This window comes from Bactrocera latifrons, unplaced genomic scaffold (genome assembly GCF_001853355.1).
Source record: "Bactrocera latifrons isolate USDA-ARS-PBARC rearing strain unplaced genomic scaffold, ASM185335v1 scaffold_23, whole genome shotgun sequence".
Taxonomy (NCBI): Eukaryota; Metazoa; Arthropoda; class Insecta; order Diptera; family Tephritidae; genus Bactrocera; species Bactrocera latifrons.
Window position 1 is genome coordinate 385,643 of NW_017535852.1, and position 24,252 is coordinate 409,894.

Consider the following 24,252-nt stretch of genomic DNA (forward strand, 5'->3'; position numbering starts at 1 on the left):
ACAGGAATAAAGAATTTCATTGGTAACCCAAACAGGTTTTGCTTTATTTAAAAGCTTTTGTAGCGCTCTTATTGAAAAACCCGTTACTTAATCAGGTGGTTCCATGGGAAAGTCTGGAGTTGGGAGTAGGTTAGGTTTAGCGGCCTGAAGTTCCACACTCTGGCTTTATTTAAAAACAGGTTAGACATAAAAAGAAAGCGCGTTGAAAAATAACCGAGCTGCCGGATTTGTATGTGTAGTTACTCAAGACACCGCCTTCCACCGTCATACAAGGTGCGTTCCAAAGTGAACAGGACTTAAAAAAAATCATAACAAATGGGTTTTTCGGCAAAATCAATTTATTTTATACAAAGTAGTCGCCTGTGCTTCAATACAGCTTTTTGCATGGTCCAAAAGCATATCAAACGACTGTTTTAGCTCGTTGGCCAGTATGGCTGCCAGTATGCCAGTGTAATACTTTTGAATGACCTCTACGTCTGCATAAGGTTTTCTTTTCATGGGCAAATGTATTTTTCTGAAAAGGAAGAAGTCACATGGTGCCATATCAGGTGAATACGAGGAGTGGTTATTGGTTAAAATGTGATTTACATGATTTTTGGTCAAATAATCGGTCACAAGCGTCGATCGATGAGTAAAGCACCTTGCATATCACGTTCGTACAAGTATCATAAAGAAAGTAAGCGCGACTTTGATTTCGCGAAGATTTCACAACATCAAATTTGATCAAATTATGCTTTCGTAAATCACAATTTAAGCTGCAATCTCTGAGCTTGGCTTGACGGCCAAGAAAACAGCTTTGAAATTTGTAAACAAAAATATTTTCCACAAAATGCAATCAAAGCCCACAACGTGCACATTTTCACCAAAGTAAAACCGCAATGCCAGCAATTTGCATAAATTACATTTCAGCATTTTTGGGTTTATTTTCGCGACGTAAAAATTTCAGTTATTTATTTTATAGCAAAAGCGACAACAACAATAACAACAACAACAACAGCAACGTATAAACATGCAAATTGCACAAATTGTAGCGCTCTTAAGAAAGTCATCACCTCACACACACACACACACACAAACAACACCACTGACACCGCTTTGTACGGGTGACAGCTAGCAAACCGCCTGCGCCGCTGCTTAAATGGCCTAAGACTGCCAATAGAGCTGGCAACACTGGAGAGTGGCAGCGCAAGTGGCCTGGCGGCAAAGCGGCTGGGAGCCCAATAAAACAGTCGCGAAGATATGGCAGCAGGCGAGCTGGAAGAAAAGCGCAATTTATGGTGTTAAATACTGCCATAGGCGCTGCGTATGTGCAAATATGTATATATGCATATATGTATACGTATGTGAGTGTGTGGTAAGCGCTGCAGGAGCGACGCATGCCGCCTGAGTGCAGCTAGCACTTCAGCTGTCGGTTTGTAAAATTAATTCCAAATTTATGCGCACAACATTATCAAGGCGACAGGTGTTTCTACAAGTGCCGGCGATGGTGTATGTGCGTGTGTGTGCGGCTGGCTGCCTCGAAATATGTGCCAATGCGCGTCGGCCTGCCTGACGCGGCAGCCTTCACGTCGCCTAAGGCTTTGTGGCGCTGGAAAGGTGCTCCATAAATATGTTTATAAGAGCACACACACATATACAAGCAGAGAAATACATATAGTAGTACATACACACACACTAGCCAACGCCAGCCACACGCACCTGAACTGGTTGGAAAATCGATTATTCGTTTTGTGGGTAATTGAGTCAATCGATGGTTCCGTTTTATTAATCGCTTGCTGTTGTTGTTGTTGTCGTTGTTATGCAGGTTTTTGTAACAACAATTTTGTTGTTGTTGTTGCTAGCTGACGTTTAACATGTGCCATTTTCACGTTGTTGCAGGTCCGTCAAAAGTAACTGACGTGTGCCACTCATTCCACGTTGATGCCGCAAAATGTGGCACATATAAAAAAAAAAAATTTTTTGTTTGTGTATGTGTGTGGCATGAAAGCGTGCATGCATAACGGTCATGTTGTACATGCCAGCGCTGCGTAGTTAGTAATCAGATGCGATTTCACTGATTGATCATGAAAATGATCCTTCGATTGGAAAAGCATAACGCGCTAACGGCATGTAATGACAATGTGAAAGCTCAACTCATATGTCGTGCATATGTACATACATATGTATGTATGTTCGTTATACTTCAATTCACTTGTGCTTGGCTACTTTATTAAAACGCTTGCACGTTTTTACGCTTGATTGGCAGCTGTGATGCCTCACCGTTGCAAGTCAGCTAATTTAATATTAATTAATTTTTATTAGGTTTTTGTTTGCAAAATTTCATCAGTGGAATTTGTGTGAGAAAGGTTGAAGATACTGCTTTATATCCTCTAGTAATACTTTCTAAAACAAAAAACAAAAAAATCTTTAAAATGTAGAGCTTTCATGAAAGTTGCTGCGAAAGCTTATGAAAGTTTTCTCATTTGCTTTAGTAATGACTTCTTTTAAAATTAAATGATATCCATTGTTTATAAAAACAAAGGAATATTGCAAAAGTAGAGGCTTCATGAAGGCTGCTGCGAAAGCTTATGAAAGTATCCTCATATTTCTGATATGCATAGTTTGAAAGTTAAAATAAAATAACTATTTTTATATGCTTTAATAATGATTGCTATTTTAATTCTATACCGTTAAGTTATTATAAAAACTTGGAGAAATTAGAAAGGTGAAGCTTTCATGCTGCGGACGCTTATGAAATAAACAATATTATATATTCTAGTAGCGTTTTATCATACAAATATATACTTTTGTAAAAATCATTAAAGCTTTTATGAAAGCTTCATACTATTTTTGGAAACTTATAATAGAAAATATTACTAAAAGTATCGCTTAGAATCAGTTGTAGCATTTAAATCTTTATGAAATCCTGTGAAAGCTGCATAAGCAGTTCTTCTAGTTATGCCTGATGTATACCATGATGTTTCTTCTTTCAAAGCTGTAACGAAAGTTTTCTGTTTTAGATTTAAGCTTTTATAAAAGCTTGTCATAGCTACTTTTGAAGCTACGAATTGTATAGCTTCTGGTTGTGTCTTTTTAAATAAATATATGCTATTTAGTTTCCTTTATAGTTAGTTGGAGAGCTTACTATTTTTTGAAACTTAAGAAAACCTTAGTATAATATATGCTTTCCATCATAGAAAATATTACTATAAGTAACTTTATAATCAGTTGTAGCATTTAAACTTTTATGAAAGCCGTAAAAGCTCCTTTTGGTATTCTTAGAAAGGCTGAACAAACCATTTGTATTTCGTTTAGTTATGCTTTATATATTGTATATTACGAAATCTCTTCTTTGAAAGCTATTGCGAAGGCTCATCAAAGCTTCTTACGATTTTCAGTACAAAGAAAACAAAAACAAAAAAAAAAAAAAAAACACAATACGAGTGCATTCATTACTATTTACTATTATGAATATCTACTATAGAGAAACTTTTATAATCAGTATTTTAAGCTTTCATGTAAGCTAGTGTGAAAGCTTCTGAACGCTGTTATAAATTTAGGCTATCAAGTGCTTTTTATAATCATTGTAAGAATATATGCTTTTATGAAGAAAAAATAATAAATTCGGATCTGGAATCTACGAACTTTCGAATGTTTTGTACTTCGTCAAGTCCAAAGAGAATGTTATATATTATATAATTGTGTTTTCTAGATGAAGGATACACTTAAAATTCAAAACATGTTGGTATTTTAAAGAGATAAATAGTAAAGAACGAAGAAAAGAAATAAATCAACTTACAATCAACTTGGCAAGTTTTATATAATTAAAACACTATAAGATCTTATAGAAATCTAAGCTAATGTGGTTATAATCGAAATCGACTAATTTTTCATACACTGAACAGGGTATATTAAGTTTGCCAAGAAGTTTGAAAACCCAGAAGGAATCACCGGAGACCCTATAAAATTTATATACGCGAACTAGTCCGGAAGTTTTTGAGATATCGCTTCGATATTTTGCCCACCGGCTCTTCGCCCTAAGCAGCTACTCATTTGTCGGAATCGGCGATAACAGGGCACTATAGCATGTAGCTGGCGTACGAACTGAATGAGCGGATTCAAGTGGTTGTATGGTAAGCTTTTCCATTTGACGAGATATCTTAAAGAAATTTGGCATCAATTATTTTCTAAGGCAAAGATGCAATCGTTCAGTTCGGACCACTATATAGCATATAGCTGCCATACAAACTGACCCCTTAAGAGTGAAATGTTTGTATGGTAAACTTTGTCATTTGAAGATATATCTTTACGAAAATAGACACGATAATTGTCAAAGGTAGCGGTACAAACTCATTTGTCATACAAAATGACTGATCAAAATCAAGTTTTCGCTTGGAAGCTTTGTTTTATTTGTGAGGGGTATTATAGCTTCGATATGATTTGATTGATTTGTGTTGAGTGCAATATACTGTTGAAAATTGTTTCACTTACAATTAAGCTGTGCCATATACAGAAATAGATACAAATGCGACAGTCAACTTCCGACTTAAGAGTTGTCAGCAGAAAAACGCCAAACAATTACCACTAATTTCAAGGTACAATGCGATAATTATTATAAGTACATTTATATATATGTACTCGTATATGTAATTTAATATTGTATGCTTTTATGTATGTATATATGTATGTAAGTATTTGTATATGTATGTATGTTATGTATGTATAAGTGTATATGAGTACTTTAATAATAAAAGTGCGTACTATCATTACTTATTAACGGGTATTATGCACTTAAACTGAATTATGATTGATCATTAAATCATTTTCGAAATCATTAAACTTGCTGACAATGTCTCACAAGCGAAAAACTAACAACAATGTGGGCACAATTGAACTGGACGCTTCAGCAATGACATGCAAATACAAATATACATTTATTAGGGCGGGCAAAGAAACTTTTATTTATTTATTTTTTAATTTTTTCTTAATGTGAAAATATTGTATTTTGGAACACTCTAATGTATGCTACATAAGTTTTTTAATTTTTCTTAGATGTGAAAATATCGATTTTTTTTGGACCACCCTAATGTCTACACATACGTATGTGACATAAATATATATTTTTTTTAATTTTTTTCTAAGATACCGTGAAAATTCCGAATTTTTTTCACTCCCCTAATGTACACACTTACATATGTGACATAAATATTTTTTTTTTTAACTTTTTCTAAGATACCGTGAAAATTCCGAATTTTTTTCACTCCCCTAATGTATACACATACATATGCTACACAAGTATTTTTTTTTTTTTTTAATTTTTCTTAGATGTTGAAAATACCGAATTATTTCGATCAGCCTAATGTATGCACATTTGTTAAATAACTTTTTTTTGAATTTTTCTTATATACCGCGAGCATGTCGTCTTTTTTTACCACCCTAATGTAATGTCACTTAGTATATTTATATATAGTACATATGTATGTATGTATGAACCCACTCTTGACCGAGGCGCTGCCTCCAATCAACCTTTCAACACGCTTATGATTAAATACCCATCCAAGGTTTTCGCAATCGTATGGAAAATAAATAATATCAAAAATTAAAAATAAACAAAATAAGGTTAAATAAAGGCAAATGAAATAAAATTAATAGAAAGCGTCAAAACAGCAGTCCAACACATTAATTAAGATCTTAAAATGCGCTAGAGGCTTATTAACAAGTCGTTAAACTAAGACTGATTGGGGCCTGGAGAAGTACATGCTACTATTGTGACATACACGGTAACTACATACATATGCACACACTTACACACATATCACTAAATTCCATTTGTATGATAAAACCAAAGTGTTAGTTAGCGTCAAATTGTCGTTTAATGTGTAAACAAACACGCTTGTCGCGGTGCGTTTGAAATGAAAACAAAAGACGCGGAAATGAGTGTGACAGAAGTCTGCACGAAAAAAGAAAAAAAAACACTTTGAAAAACAAAACAAAAACAAAGAAAACCTAACAAATTGCTGTGGTGACAAAGTAGTGAGTTTGACAAGTGTATAAAAGCGTTTAAATTTACATATATACACATTAATATGCATGTATACTGTACACACGAACATACCCCTTAGCGCAAGCATTTATAAAACCATTTTTTTTTTTCGAAACTGTATATATTACAATAAAATATCATATGAAACTACGCGCAACAAAGCAAAATTGCGCACACAATAACAACAAAAAAAGCAAGAAAAAGTACAACGAACATGTTTTCAAGCCAAAGTTGTAGCTGATAATTTACTATCCAACAAATATAAATTTTGAGCATATATTATATGTATATATTAACACATACATACATATTACCACACCTTCGAGTCTAATACAAAAGTAGCTTACTAGCTGCAACCAGCTGCGCATAATATTCTAAGTTTGTGTTAAAAAACCTGTTTTTTATTTACCTAAACTTTGACTACGTAATTTGCGAGAGTTACTAAAAATAAAGATAACAACAAAAAACAAAAAAAAAAAAAACATGAGACGCGTAAATTAATTTCGGCGAAGTGAGCTGAACTTGCGCAAAGTTCTTTTGTAGTGTGCCGCAGTTGTTAGTTGTTGGCGAAATATTGCCAAAGCAATAATGCCAAAAAATTACTGCAGGAAATTGCACAATCAAAATCGATTCAAAAAGAAATTACAAAAAAACAAAAAAATATATTAAAATAATAACAATTAAAAACAAAGCTAAAACAAAAAAACAAAAATATAAAAATAAAATGATAATTGAAAAAAACAAAGAAAAAAATATATTATTATAACAATTTCATCTCAACCCGCCATCACGGTTGGTTACCAATGGGGTTATATGGGTTCACAAGTTTAAAAAAAAAGCAATTTTTTTATTCTCTCATTAAAATCTGCAACACCTCTAGAATATTGTCTTAATTTTCCAAGTTGATCCGAGTAATATTTTCGGAGATACAGCCTTGATAACTTGTGCGCTCGAGGCTCGCTAGGCTAAGTGCGCCGTCTTTAAAGGCGTTTTTCTCGAAACTATGTTTTTGAAATCGGTTGGCAAGATTTCTCGAGAACTACTCTACTGATCTTCATGAAATTTCACAAAGGTCTTTGAGACACAAGTCTTAAAGACTTGGACGAAGTATTTTCGTTTACAACTATTTAAAAAAAAATTTAATTTTTTTGTAAAACTGTCTACGAAAAATTCAATTTTTTTTTCTTTTGTCCAAGTTCTAGGTTAAGAATTTAACTAAAACAAAAACTTTTTTTAATGTAAATGATGCTGTAAGTAGTTATTCAGCCAACGCGGGCGCATCCTTCTTCCGTGGGGTCACCGGAAATGACGGCGTAATGGCCGAGTTGAAAATATTTTTTCCAAAAATTTCAGTATTTCTTTGCTAATATTGTATGTTTGTTACAATAAAAATAAATAAATAAAAATAAAAATTTCTAACAAATATTTAATTTTTTTAATGAGAAAAAAGTGATGAAAATAGGATTTTTTATCCGAGGAAACCTATTTAACCCTATAAAGAAGCTGAGAGAGGTATTGGCAACAACTTCAAGCCATGCACCATACCAAGTTGCTAGTCTGGGTAATAACCTAAGCAGGGATAAATATGTGATCAACCTCTCTAGGGTTAAATTTAAACTACTTATCGCACTCTACACTGGTCACTATAAGCTGAAACCGCACTTATACAACATGGGCCTAGTTTCTTGCGTAAATAACCGGTTCTGCGACAGGGAACCTGGAACTGGAACGCAGGTTGAAAGCACTTGGATCCATGTTTCCAAATAGGGTTCAAATCGCTTCGTTAGCACCCAGCAGTACATTGGTCTTTATCCATCGTGAGTCTTTGCGATATAGGTCAAGGCACAATGGATTTAAGGTTGGGGTGCATTCCTCGTCTATCTAACTAAAGCTATAATACCATTCGAAATTAATCATGTTTCTTTACAAGTACTTGATTTTAGTCGATTATTTTGTTGACAGCTATATGCTATAGTCGTCCGAACTGAAGAATTTGTACGCAAAATGTAGCGTTGCCTTGGAAAATAATCAATTTTGAGTTTTACCATATTATTTACGATGCATATGTAGGTAATTGGGGAGAAAAGGGCGTGTGCAGATATAAGCGATAAATTTCTGCGAATTTCAATAATATATTTCACAGATACCCCGATATTTTCGATAAAATGCTTGATGTAGGAACTTGGTTCCACCTACTAGGCACTACTAGAATTAAATCCACATGATTTTTGGTCTAACTCTAAGAGTAAGAATTTATGTTGAAATAAAAAAAAGACAAATAAGTAAGCAGCAAGTTCGCTTAGGTTCAAATAAAATAGTTTTGAAATTACCGTTGTAACCATGGGCCTATTGTGCCTTATAATTGACCAAATGAGCTTAGTAAATGCTTATGTAATATATAGAAATATCTTCGATTCGCTAAAGTTTAAAGAAGAGAGAAAATTATATTGGTATAAATATTAAAAACTAGTATAAATCTCCGAAAATGGCATAAACTGACAAAGAAACTGATTCCACAGAAGCAAAAAAATCAAAGCAACGGGAAAAATTACAGATGGATACATAACTGGTATAAATAGCAAAAACTGGTACAATTTTCATGTAAGTTATTGCATACAGTATGCTTAAGATTTCTAATTATTAGTTTGTCAAAAAAGTCTTGCGGTATTTTCGCTAGTTGGCGCTGAGAACGCGGAGTTCTAGTTTTATTCGTCGCATCGGGTCATGCTTTACCTTTTTGGAAAGCCCATTTCACGCGCTAACACATGTTTGATTGATTGTCGTTTCTTTTAAGTCGTTCGTGAGTTATAGCGTCGCAAACATGGAGCAGTACTACTACGATAAAAGCAAAAATGCATCTCAAGCCGTCAATAAAATTTGTACAGTTTATGGACCCGATACAGTTTCCATTTCCACCACACAACGATGGTTTCAACGTTTTCGTTCTGGCGTGGAGGTGGTCGAAGATGCGCCACGCTCCGGAAGGCCTGTCGTCGAAAATTGCGATATAATCACTGAATTGGTCGAAAGAGACCGGCATAGTAACAACCGTATCATCGGTCAAGAGCTGGGCATGAGTCATCAAACAAATTTTTATGAACAATTGAAATTTCAATAAAAAAATACCGCAAGACTTTTTTGACAACCTAATATAACAAATAAAACGAATTTGAAACCAACGTTACTTATGGCTGCGCCCAGTATAAGCAGGATTTGACTCATATCACAAATAACTGTCATTATGTATGTTTATAAAAAGTTGTTAGTAGTTTGAGATACGCATGAAATAATTTTTATAGACTACTTTGAAAAAGGAAGGACCATCATCAGCGACTATTACATATAATTTTTGGACGAAATCGATGAAAAACGGTCAACTTTTAAAGAAAAAGAAAGTGCTGTTTCACCAAGATAATGTACCGTATTTTCCAGATCTGGTCCCAGCGACTAATTCCTGTTCTGAAATCCCAAAAACTTGCTCTCGGGAAAAAATGTTAGCCTGAATTGTCAGTGTATGCCGTCCGAAGTTTGGAATTTTTTAATATCCAAAAGTGAAGGTCTAGTTTGCGGTGGTATTATGCCAAAACATTTCTAAAGATAATTTGCCAAAAATACAATATGTAGTGTTGCATCCAAATATTTTGCCAAATTCCATAGCCTACGAGGTTAACTCCTCAGTTAACAATACTCCGAAAAGAAAATTTCAAAATATTTTTCTTCTAGAAAGGACATCATCGAATGAAATTACAGTGTTTTTTGCTTTCTTTTATGAGCATAATTACTTCTCTACACCGCCGAAGAATATAAAACTTCCGGAATCATTAATTTCTCAATATTTACTCCCCTTTGATGCTGATTGCAGACCGTTTTACTACAATAATTAAAAGGCGTGCAGCACTGATGTAAGTAACCAATAATAAAAATAAAAAAATCACTCGCACCAACTCTTGTCCGAAAAACAAAAATCCATAATTAGTTCTTGCCTACTCTTCATGCTTTCAGGTTAGAATTTTCATAATCACCTAAGGGTTAAACAGCAAAACTCATCAAAATTAACAGGAAATCTCATTCATGTTTTCACACACACACACATCCAGATGCATAAAGAGAAATGCTACTACAGTCGTATCAGCATTGCAACATGAGGAAACATGTGAAATCGGCACGCAAGATAACACTTAATGCTCGTTGTACTTAAAATGGGAGTAAGTACATTCTGAAACACATAACTCGCTCCATGTTTGTTGGTATGTTGCAAGCATGTAACTACAAATATTACTCAACGCCTCTTTCGCTTAGGTAATCTAAGCGCTACACAGAAAGAAAGAATAACAGAAGAATAACTCGGCTCATATTGTTAGATTACTGAGGAGTGAATATGCACTACATATAAATATATACACACACACACACACATATATCTATATATACTTTTATTGAGTTAAGTTAGTAAATATTGAATGAGAGTTACAAAACCAACTTCGGTCCCTGTAGTGAAAATCGCCGAAATTTTCAATAACACTAATTTTTGAAAATTCCTAATTTTTGGATTTCATATGAAGGATGTGGCAACCCCGTTCCGAAACATAAATTTTAAATTGATTAAACTTTTGGCTTTGTCGTTTACTATTGTTTTAGAAATTTAATAAAAATAAGTTTAAAATTAACATATTCAAGTTTTATAGCAACAAGAATTGCTAATTGTTTGCTTATTACTTAAGTATGTAACAGGTGGGAACCCTCAAAAATATTATTTTCATTCTATAACTGTAGAAAACTAAATAATTGCATTAACAGATTCTTTTGCGATTTTTGCTTTTTATTTGAGTAACAAAGCAGGTGGCAACGCCCAATATTTTTATTTCCAACATAATTTTTTTATGAAAAGTTTTTGAAAAGTTTGAATACTCATACCGTACTGTATTGTAAATTTATCGGTTATTACTTATTAATATAAGCAAGTTTATAAGGTGGCAACACCGGAAAAAATTATTTCTTTTTATTTATAACTTAAACATTTTCAGCTAATGTGTAGAAAATAAATAAACATTTCATTAATTACTTTTTGACATTTTCATTATTATATTATAAAAAAACATATGGCAACCATTTGTATATTTTTTTGGTTTTTGTCATCTTGATAAATAAAAATCTAAATAAAATATTTCATGGATTTTTTCTTGCTTTGTTTTTTTTATCAGAAATTAATAAATTTTTTGGTTATTACTTACATAAGTACATATGTATGTATGTATGTATATAATCAGGTTGTTAAGGTGACAACACCAAAAAACTACTTTTTTACATTTTTTTTATAAAACACTTACAAACTTTCGTTAAATTTCTTTTTCTTTTTTAATTATTATCAATAAAAAAAGTGGCAACCTTTTAATTTTTTTTTTTTAGTTTTTGGGTATCTCGATAATAGAAAGTTAAAAAAAAATTTCATAAAATTTGTTTTATTGTCTAAATAAACAATTGCATAAGTTTTGTTCTGTTTTTTTTACTATGATAAAAAAATGTGGCAACGATTTTCATATGTTTTTCCTTTTTTGTTTTTTGTTTCAATGACGTCGACAATGTAAAAATCTAAACAAAAAATATCGTTAATAATTGTTTACCTTTTTTATTATTATCAAAAAAAAAAAAACAAAGAAAAAATAAAAACCATGTGGCAACCATTTGTATAGTTTTTGTGTTTTAGTGATTTCATTAATGCACATTAATGTCTATCTAAATGGAAACTTCATTAATTTTACTTTTATTGAAATGTTGTTAAAAATTTACCAGCGCATCTTCGGACCAATAATTTTCCTACCCGGCATATTTACAAATAAATTTGCCTTTGGTGTTGCTACACAGAATCAAAGCTATAGCGGAGCTTGAAAGAAGACCCACAAACTCTGATTCGTGTCAGAATCTTATCAAAGCAAGAGCTGAGAAATCTTGCTGTGATAGGCATAGATACACATACACACATTTAGATGTGTGTTTGTGGCAACGCAATAAAAACGCCAAAAACAGATAGCGAGGCGAGAAGTGTCATCAAACAAAGTAGCAGCAAAAGGCGAAACAAGAACAACACAAACACAGCAACCTACTCACAATGGTACAATTTTGTGCTAAGCATCATACGCATAGGCATACAATTGCTTATGCATGTGAATATATATATATATATATATGTGTGTGTGTGCGAGTTTGCCCCAATTTCGCTGGAGTTGCAGACGCACGCTCGTATGATTGTGATATTACTGCCATATTTGTTCACATTTGAGGCTTATCACACTCAGCACACTTACAAAAACAACAAGCGGTGGCATAACCCATCCCAGCACAGTACAGTATGACTTGGCGTGGCATGACATAAGATCGGAAGCCGCTTAGGGCGCTGTGCGTTTGTGAATATGTTCATGGACGTATGTGAGATAGTAGGTAAGCCCCCAGGTGTACAATTTATTTATAATTTATATGCGTTTGTTGTTGTATGTGTGTGTGTAACAATGTTGCCGGCGGCTATTGCGGCTAGCAGTCAACCGGTCGTCAGCATTTCGTCAATGTTGCCGCCGAACAAAAGCAAAACTCGCATTTGGGCAAAGCAGAAAGCAACAGCAACAACAACATATTCAAATCGGTAAAATATGCAGCAGAACAACTCTCGTGCCACAGTCGCATAAATAATATGCGAAAGCATTGTGCTGCCAAAGCCGCATGCCAGCTGCAGGTCGGCACTGGGAGCGTATTGCCAACATACTTTAACATACATACATACATACATATGCATAAGCCGCTGAACTGTGTGGCATGCAGGTTGTCTGCGCTGCTGTTGCTAGTAGCAGCAGTAGTAGTTGTTATTGCTGTTGTTGCCCCAGCTATTTCGCGATTATCGTTATCATTCACGCACACATATCATACGCAAATACGCGAAAATCTCATAAATTGCAAGCGTTGTGAGGCAGAAGCATAAATAGCTGACGTCGGCGGTTTTCTTGCTGCAACAGACACACACACACACACACACATAAGCATACAAACAAATATCCGCATATGAATTTGGATTTATCTCGGTGTCTTTTTGTTATTTTGTAGTTTGTTGTTGTTGCTTTTAACATTGTGTGCCACATTGTCATAATTTTACGCAACTTTTATTGTTGTTGCTGTTAGTGGCAGATATATAGTATACTTACGCATATCAGCATATTCCTAAAGCGCTCACATACATATAAACATCCACATGTGCGTATGTGTGCGCTTAAATATTTCCTTTGCGCCCTTTAGGTACTGTGCCACTCCGGTATTTTTACGTTGACGACCAAATAAGCGTAAGAATTTATGTAGAAAATGCCAGTAAGAAAAAAAAAAATGAGTAAGGAAGGGTCAATTTCACTTGGAACCGAACGCCAGTACATACAGACATTCATGTGATCTTATATGCTTATGTAACATACCTATAGAAGATGTTTTTGATTTGCCCAAGTTTAAGAAGTCGCAACTTATTCGAACTGGTATAACTCTCATAAACTGGTATAAATCGCAAAAACAAAGCACAGAAACTGTTATAATCACTATAAACCGAAGAGTATGTATTGAAGCCAAGTTGTAAGCAGTATGCTTAAGATATCCAATTATACCAAATAAACTGGTATAAATTGTAGAAAGTTTTTCAAATTCCATTACCTGTAATAAATCACGCAAACTGGTCTAAACCACAGAAGGTGACATAATCTATCTATATATGCCAAAATTGAAGGAATATTACCTAAATCAAATTGGTATAAATCTCAAAATTTGTAAAAGTCTCAGAAATTTGTGTAAATCCTAAAAACTGATATAAAACTCAGAAAGCTACATTCCTTGAAATGGCATAAATCACACAAACTGGTATAATCTCTTAATGAAACCAATAGCACAAATTGATTAGCGGATTTCGCTTCATTTATACATAGCTTAATACATATTTATTGTCTTTATTAAAGTTTGAGGGGTGGCGAATCGAACAGAAAATTGGTATAAACTGGTATAATTTAGTTGGTATAATCATAAAGATGTAGAATAGCAATCGATATATACACATGTAATAAAACTTTCTGATATTTATAACATGTTTGAGATAGAAACATTTCTCAAAACTCAAATTTCTCAAAATCAACTGCATGTACACATAGCTATATAAGTATAAAAGTTTTCTTACACTCGTGAAATCTAGAAAAGTAGCGAAACGAGCAAGCAACTAGTATAAACTGGTATAATCCAAAAGAAATTAAATATGTATTATCGATTTTAAGTCAAATGTAACAATCTAGATGATATTCTCTACGAAATTTAGAAACGATTGGAAACCTAGTGCGGCTGTTTTCAGTATCAACTTACACTCAACAAAATATTTGTATCAAATACATCCCAACTTTATCTTAATTATAATCGATCCAAATGTCCAGAAACACAAAAGACACCATCTAAATGCAAGTGGATCCAAATTACTTATATTACTTTATGCCCTTTCAAACAGCCTTTGGTTCAACAAAGCCATAAAACCCTTATAAGATACATTACACTCGGCTATGATAAACATTTTTGGCAAATAAGCTAAAACACGAGCACACAGCACATTAAGTAGCAGAAAAATTCTGCCAGCGGCTCATTGACTTACTGTTCTACTCAGTCTTTCTTTCGGTGTCACTCATGCCCAGTATGTGTAAGGCAGAAGCTAAGGTGCAGCATTTTCATAAATTTCACGAAAATGTACTAACATTTACATATTTAGATATGTATGCAGATGGCTCGGCTATAAATATATGGATATTTGTGTTAAAGTAAGACTACTCTTTAATAGAACTCTGCTTGGCCTAGGCTCACAAAACGTTAAAAATAGTTAAATAGCAAAACACTGAAGGCTACCATAGTCGGTGAGGACACGTTAATTATTGTTGGCTTTAGATACTTATCTAGGCATACATTTATAATATTAGGATAATGAATATGAGGATATAGGTTTTGAAAAAGTTCTTCTACATTGATCGAATGTAAATAATATCAGTCGATAATTCTAAAAAACCATAAGATTCAAATATTCTGTAAATATCTGTAAAAGTTAACGCAAGTGAAGAAAGTTCTCTGAGCACCACTCACTTAGGGAGTGGCCAAAAATGATTCTTTTACATGTGACAGCTCACAATTTCCAGTCGTAGACCAAGTATTCTCTGGGCAGCCGAAACCCCGTTTGAACCATTCATTTGAAGGCAGAAACATCCCTCCAAAGCTAATAAAGGAGAAGAACGGACATTAAAAAGACCTTAGTAATGCGACCAGAGCGATATTGGATGTAGCAACAGTTCACTAGAGGATTCAGGAATCAACGGAAGCCGCACAGAAGTCGAAGAACCAAAATTACTGTATTCCGACTTTTTGAAGACGTTGTATGATGATATGGAGCTCGGATTACTGTATAAGCTCATATTGTCAATGTCAGCAAGGATGACTAAGACTAAAGAAGGCGTGTCAAGGTATTAATTTAGTTATTTATTTTTTTAGCATATTGTTATCTTAAAATATGAATTTTTTTCTAATTTTTTTCAATGTTATAAACTTCAGAATATTGTTTCCCACATTTGGAATTAATTATAACTCCCCACAAAAGCTCAAAGCTCCCACTTGCCACTACTTTTTTGTTATCTTTATTTATCAAATATTTTCACATTGCAATTCAGAAACCCCAACCAAAATGAGCCATATTACCAGGCGTGGTTATTCATTGTCAATGTGATTCAATAAAAATTCCATAGAAAACAAAAGCAAAAACCAAATGGCGCCTCAACGCTTATCACAAATAATTAATTTCAAAAGAATTACCAACGCAATTTATGTGTAATGCAAGCACATTAGTTAAATTAATTAAATAGCGAATGACATTTGCTATCAATCAAAGCTGCAAAAACGCGCTACAAAATCAAAAAGCAGCAAAATAGAAACAAACTAAACGTCACAAAAACTAGCAAGTATATGCTACTAGGTGGTTGGGTAGGCGTTTAGAATATCAGGAAGTGACGGATACTTTGGTAGATTAATTAAAATACTAGGGGAGTTCATAAGTACACGAAAAAAATCTATTATTATTGCTTTGTGTGAATCATTACAGCGTTGTATTGGCAGCAATGCTTTTATATTTTAGTTTTGATGACGTTTGGCTAGTCTTATAGGGTGTTCCACAAGTTCACATTTGTAATAAATATCGAAAAATTTTTATTGAGGCACAAATTTTTGCATTACAAAAATTTCCACAGAATAAAGCTTTTGAGGGGAATTTCTTTTTATTTTGGTGACGCTGGTAGATTCTTAAAAGGTGTTCCACAAGTTCATATTATTTAATAAACAGCTCAAAACACTTTATTTTACAAGTGAGATGCAAATTTTTGCATTACAAGCGCACCATCTGCATTGAAAAAAAAAAAAAACCTTTGGAGAGAAATTATGCTTAAAAAATCTTTAATTCGACTTTTAAGGACTAACCTAAGGCCGAACTTTGATTAAAACAATGTAATTAATGGTATATAGCTGAGCTAGAAACAATTTTTTTTAGTAAATTGATAAGCAGTCGAGTGGCTGAGTGCCTGGGGATTGCAAAATTGTAGCGAAAATTACAAAAACACAAACAAATGCATAACTGTTATCGAGCGCTTATCTATTTCGTAATTCACCTAAAGTGCTCTCAACTTAGAAAAACTGCGATAAATGAATGAATATGAGCGCAGCTATGTTCGTAAGCACGCTGCTGTCGGGCTGAGCGCTTAAGGGTTTGCAACACACGCTTCCTAGATACATATCTACATACACACTTATTTATTTGTTAACGCTTTTCGATAAAACTATTATCTCAATATGAATTCTATCAACAGTCAACAATATCTACTTGATATACACTTAATCGGGAGAAAAAAAAAATTGTCTGACTTACCGTCTCTCCTTCAATGTAAACATGTATGTTTGCATGAATCAACCACTGTGACGTTTCAAGTGACAAGTCAAAAAATATGAATTTATCAACTACGACTCTGCGTACAGTGACAATGAAAAGTGTGACGCTGAAGAAGATGATGATGATCAGGCAAATAAAACAGAGCAACAAAAATCAAGGAAGACAATAAAAATTGCAGCAACAAATGTGTTGTAAATTATGTGTGTTTGTGTTGTTGTGAATGAAGTGATCATTAAGGCAATTGACAAGTTCACAATCACCATATAATTTACTTCTCAAGTCCACACACGCACACACACACAAGCCCACATATTAATGTAGACGAGTTTATTCACACACTTTCTCGCACTCCAAAGCCCACGAGGGCCCACTGCGGTTACCGCGAGTGGGAAAAAAGAGGAAATTATAAGTTTTATTTTCATAACAAGCATTGTTCAGACGCATGTTTTTGTTGTAATAAGCAATTATTGAAAATAAAAATGAATGCATGAATGAGTTGGTGGGCAGGCGGCAAGGCGAAAAGTTAAATATGTGTGCGTATAGATATAAATAACAAACATCTGTGACAACTTACAAGCAGTAAAGGGTGTGTCAATGGGTCGTATTGGTGTTACTTATGAAAGAAGAAGTAGTATATTTCAACAAATTGATTTTTTTTTTGGTGAAAAGTCATTTGAAAATATAAATTCTTTTGATATTTTCTACATTTCTGATTTATTTTTAATTGTTTTAAGGTATTTGAAGGATTTCTCAATTGAGAACATTTAAATTATTTCTTTTATATTAAACATAACAAATTTCAAATGATAATATCTCGAAAAATGTATATAACGGCGCAAATATATACTTATTTTGTTAGACAAATTTACAAAACTGATTAGGCTAGTTTCGAACGCTGATCCAGAGTTCGCACTTGGATTTCTACTATTTGCAATCTTTTGTGTGTAGAAACAAAACCTTTGTATTTGATATTATAAGACAACAAAGCGTCATTGACAAATAAAAATTTGTTTTGACGTTTAATTTCTATTTCCACCAGTTCGAATAACTGAATGTTTGAACTCGCGAACTCGGCACAATTAAGAAGGCAGTGTTGAGATGTTTCCGCCTCATCTTTCTCCATACAGCTTTTTCAGCAGGCTTCCAGTAGAATTCCCAACCGCCGATAGGATAGCGAACTGTTAGAACCCCCAAAACTAGGGAGTGGCTAGTCTCACGAAGGGTACAGGGCTCACTAGACCTCTTATAATCGATCGATTCCCACGAAGCCCAGCTACCCAGCGTAGAACACACGAAGATAGTAAAGCAACGACTAAAACCTTAAGTAATCTTGTCTTACCAGCTTATCAGCTTTGCAATTACCTGAGATTCCATTGTGGTCTGGTGCCCGTACTAATCTTAGCACAAAGTTACTCGATGTCATTTTTATAAGATTAGGCATTTCTTGACCAACTCTCGTTGACAATAAAACTAGGCTACATGTTACTATTGACAGTCCTATAAGCTGTACGAGATATACGATGACTTTGTCTGGCTAGGTCATGACGTCCGAATGGATAAAAATACTATAGCTTTCAAAGTATTCGACGCAGTATCTCCCGGTGGAAGCAGAGGTTAACTCGGCTATAACCGCGTAATAGTTTCTACAGTAAAGAGAAAGAAAAGGCGAAGAAACTCCAACTAAATTCACAAAATAGCGATTATGTCACACTTTCGGACAAACAAATTTTCAATAATCCCTTTTGGAAAACCTTTACACGTGAATAATGTCAATGTACTTTAAACATATGTAAACAAGATACAAAACGCATCACAATTATGGCAAGCAATCATAAAAGTAAAGGATATCTCATCATCATATGTATATACTATGTCTTTACGTATGTACTTATGATTTGAATACGCTCACACGCATTTGTTTTTATATATGTATGACTAACCATCAGTTAAAGCAGGCTCAAAAGTAAACGCATGTGGTTCGATTTGGAACCATACTATTTAAGAGGAAAGAAAGTGTATGGTCGATGGTAAAGATTACTTTTGGATAAACTTTCAATACATGTTTGAATATAAACAGAATATTTTTCAAAACAGTGATATACTATGAGCTTTAAACTCTTATTTAACTTAGCATAATGAAAAAGTTCTTCTTCACAACAAGGTTCAGCAGTTTGTTGATACTGCAAATATTTGCACAAGTTCTGAAAATCCCAGACACAAATATTTTACAGGAATGTATGTATGTAAATATAAATATTTTCAACCTTTTGGATTAAAAAAAAAAAAAAATTTAACTTCTTCACGTCAACAAAAAAAACCACAAGTTATGAAGGTCGACTTAATTGTATAAAATATGGGAGAAAATACCTGACAGGTTTAATGAATAAGGGCGCGAAGGTGTCATGAGCAGTTTGTGAATTTAAGGGCGGTACCAGAAGTAATGAAAGCGTATAATACGAGCACCCGCAACATAAGAGGAAACAGATGTTGCGCTTAGAATATTTTTTGAAAAGTGAAAACAGCTGGCGTTGAAACACTGGTGGGAACCACAAGGGCAAAGCGAAAATAGTTTCACAGAAATATATGTACATATGTACAATATATTAGGTTGCCAAAAAAGTCTTGCGGTATTTTCGCTAGTTGGCACTGAGAGCGCGTACTCTAGTTTTATTCGTCGCATCGGGGATTTTTGGAAAGCTCATTTCACGCGCTATCATTGATTGATTGCCGTTTCTTTTACTTCGTTCGTGAGCTATAGCGTCGCAAACATGGAGAAAACTAAAGAGAAAATACGGCATATTTTACAGTACTACTACGATAAAGGCAAAAATGCATCTCAAGCCGTGAATAAAATTTGTGCAGTTTATGGACCCAATACAGTTTCCATTTCCACCGCACAACGATGGTTTCAACGTTTTCGTTCTGGTGTAGAGATGGTCGAAGATGCGCTACGCACCGGAAGGCCTGTCGTCGAAAATTGCGATAAAATCGCTGAATTGCTCGAAAGAGACCGGCATAGTAGCAGCCGTAGCATCGGTCAAGAGCTGGGCATGAGTCATCAAAAAAAAAAAATAAAAATTTTATGAACAATTGAAAATTCAATAAAAAAATACCGCAAGACTTTTTTGACAAACTATTATGTATGTATATCTACTTGATGTCTATATAGTCAGCTGAAATGCAAAATAACATATCATCAAAAAATTCGAAATTCAGTGTCTTATTGATTACGCTCTACTACTTCAAATTAGGTACATAATATTACATATGTTCTACATTTTCAGGTTCTGCGCTCATATATAAACCAGATTTAACCAATATTAAATTTTTTTCACGCATATTCCATTTTATTTCGTGTTTCACTCATGCCACTGTAAATTTCTGAAAATTTTGTTACGTTATTTTACATTTCAGGTGACGATATGAAAATATCGTTCAACGAAATATGTTTAAAGCAGTAGAAATATTAAAAAATATATATTTAAAATGCTTGAGATTGCAATACTTCATATAAATTTTATGGAAAGAAACATTTTATAGTAAGTTTTATTGTGAAAGACTTTCAGTTAAAGAGAGTTTGATGATAACTCGCGACAATCATATAACTGCTTACTCTTTACAGTATCGGTTTATGCCAGTTAATGTGATTTATGCCAGTTGTTTGTTCGATTTGCTAATTTTCATATGCAGGCAGAGCACAATACCGACTGTATTTTCCATCATTTGAGGACTTTAGAATAAAAACTAACGTATTAAGTCCGCATATTCCCAGCAAATAGTCAGCTTAAGTTGCCCAGACGCCACTCCAACAATAAAATATGTAAACAGTTGTATGCAGTTGTAGATAATTGGCTACAATAACAGTGTGTGACTGACCTGTAAGGTTAATTAAATTTCACATTGCTTGATGATTTTCTAAAATTAGCTAATTACACTGTTGGCGCAGGCTTAATGAGCCACTGGCGCTAGCTTAATGACCGCCAGGTATCAGTAGTAGCAATTTTATTTGCAAACTCAATGTCAAGTCGAAAGAAGGGCTTTATGTTGTACATAATATATTGAGATGTTAGTGACTGTAGTATAAAAATTAATCACTTAAATATTACTACAGAACTGTACACTGTAACATCAATCATAATATACTAAATCCAATTATGAAAGTGAGTAAATTTAACTCAAAACAGAAAATGATTAAAATAGGCACAGAAAATTTATATAAATATTAAGTACTCTGCATTTAGTGCCTAAATTACAAGTGGAAGCAAATTTTGATATCTGTTTTCAATTCTTTAAAGAAATATATATAAATAAAGTCATATTTAATAGTGTGGTATCTCCACCGATATTAAGAAAACCCTTTAGGTTCGGTTTGAAAATCTTTACGCCAGTTATATTGGGGCTAATATAAATATTGACCCGATTTTTCGCTGATTGGGCTCAAAAGCAAACCATTTTCACGAAAATATTTTCTCTGAATTTCTATTATATGTCAGAGTTTAAACGATATTTTCGCCTAACCATTGGCACTGAGCTCCACAAGTAGCAAGGCACTTGACAAGCTATAATTGAATTTCTACTATATTTATTTATAAATGTAACAAAAATGCCGTCAAGGTTTTATTTCTATTACTTTATTGGTGCTCGATTTATATTCTTTAAAGCCAAAGCTTGGTATGGAATTTAAAATCCTATACATTTAAATAGAATCTTTAAGCAATTGAAAAGCATTCTAATGACTTCCTTTCAGCAAGTTTGGTTGAAATAGCTTTAGTGGTTTGTGGGACATCCTCATTAAATCTATTATATGCCAATTTTCCGTCACTTGTCACTGGGATATCTGTGTAGTATAAATCACAGTTACATATCTTAATTTGGAGCTTAGTTATAGCTCTTTATATATTTTCACTTAATGTCACATTGTTGGCGTGCCAATCTACCAATACCGCGCTTAGACAATGAAAACTTGCCTTGAGTGCCAAAGATCTTATGGTCAAAGATTAATCACGATATCTCGTCTTTTACGCACTTTCTGAATATACATACATATGTATGTATGTATGTACAGCACTTTGTAACTATCTCAATTGGTTTTAAGTATCACAAACAACATTTAGGTGAACAAATTTATAATACTCTATAGCAATACGTTGTGAGCGTAAAAAAATAGAAGAGAATCTTACGTTCTAATTCGATTATTCAGAGTTCCAGTTTTACATAAATAATTTTATAATTAGCTAATTATAATTTCGATTTTTTATGCTATCAAAGTAAAACTATTTAGCTTTTGTGAATACAAATTTGCAACCAATAGTCAAATGAAATAATATCGAAGAAAACATAACAAAATAGCACATTTTTTATAAGAAACTGTTTCGTAGCATTAAGCTGTTTTTATACATATTTTGTAAAATTTATTTAACATTTTTATAACTTTTTTTTTTATTTTTTTAAATAATCACTTTTTACCACACAAAAAGCGGTGTAAAAATTCGTAACTCATCGTGGAATTACTTACTTACTATTTTCTTCGAAATTCTATGACTATTTTAAAAATTTTTATTAGCACCAATCAATCATTTATACACATTTGCCCAACTTTTAGCTACTACTGCTTGGAATAGTACCAAACTTTTAATATAATACTTCAATTTGGAGCATTATCTTATCACCGAGGGATAATTAAAAATATATTCGAACTTATATTTGCATATATTTACCTCAAAAATAACGACGCTGTGAGTTGAAATGCGATTAATAACTAATATTCTTCGTAACTTGCTTGCTTTCGTATAAATTTCTTTAAATGCACTATGCTATAATTAGAACAATAATTCTGTATTTTATAATCACTTATTAAGCATATTTGCATTTATCGCCTACAACAATAATTTTATATTCATGTATGTGCATGCAGTAACTTGCAGAATAATTTCTTTGCAATAAATCTTCGCTTATCGCTTACAATTCAACACTTTCACAATTTAGCGTAAATTTCTGCAACAATTCAGCACTTAATAAGCACATTTGCCCACAAATAAATAATTTCCATTTTACACACACACTTCATTTGCGATAAACGCATACAATGGCGGCTCATTACTTGAGCTGGCCGGCCTTTGGCTTGTGACTCCTCGGGTCTCGCCACCAACAAGCACAGCAATCCAAAAGGGCGAATATGCACGATAATTAACTTTTTTCGTTGTTGTTCACTTGATTTTGATGAATTATAATGAATTTATTCGCGTACGCGTTGTAAGTAGTTTTTTCGATTTTGCCTTTTCGACTTTTTTTATTGCCTTTTGAGCTTACTCTTTTGCTGTGTAATAATAATAAATTCAACAACTGCAACACAAAATGAAGCACAACGATCTGCCGATACAAAACGAACACACCGACACTTACATGTTACAAAATGCAGCACAAAAAGGGGGAGGGTAAAACGGCACTACGTACAAAGTGCAGCGGCAGCGCAGCGACCAGCTGACGTTTATTATTTATTGTATGCGCTACACTTATGTATGTTTGTGTGTATGTATGCACGTCTAGGGGGTCTGACCGGTCGTTAATGTAGAGAATGTTGCGCGTTTGCCGGCAAAGTATGCAACAATTGCAGAAATGCTGGACGCGTTGAGTACTACGACTGCACTGCTAGCTGACAGCTGCGGCACCGACAACTGCCACTATTTCGCGACAGGTGACAGCTGTCAATATTTGCCCCTGCAACGCACACTTGGGATTAACTATGGCTCACGCACATTTGTTGCGACACAATTTTTCTCGTTTCTAATAGTATTTCTAATGATTATTTCCTTTCAAATTAAATACACCGAAAGTTGTGAGGTTCGTAGTGAGAGAATATGTAAGACACACGCGCACGCACTTCAATATCGTTTAAATTATAGTTGGAGAAAATATATCAAAAATTACTTTGGAGTGTTAGAAAAATTGAAAGAAATCATAAAACCGAGCGACGAGAAGCGAAGTTATTTCACACAACATCCAAACTAAACGAACAGACGACGAATACTGAATTCGCTGCTGCTGCTGCTGCTGCTGCTGGCCAGTTACTTGTTACGACTCCAGTGGCAAAGGCAAACCAGCTGCGGTGCACTGAGAGCGCATGCATTTGCGTGGCGTCAGAGAGCGTCTTCCGGTGTGGTGTTTGCTAGTGTTGAGCGGTACGCGTTGAAATGGAACGGAGAAGAGCAGCAAAGTTGAGTGGGAGAGACCAATTCGTTTGAGTTTTATTTAAGTAGGC

At 33.8% G+C, this 24,252-nt stretch overlaps 1 protein-coding gene across 2 annotated transcripts in view; it reads right to left on the reverse strand.

Moving 5' to 3' along the window:
- Positions 1-24,000, reverse strand: part of LOC108968813 — a 156,146-nt gene extending 132,146 nt beyond the window's left edge. For both annotated transcript variants that reach the window (XM_018933082.1, XM_018933081.1), the window contains exon 1: positions 22,712-24,000. The gene's annotated coding sequence lies outside the window, so the exon portion shown is untranslated. The remainder of the gene's footprint in view (positions 1-22,711) is intronic.
- Positions 24,001-24,252: the final 252 nt, after the last annotated feature.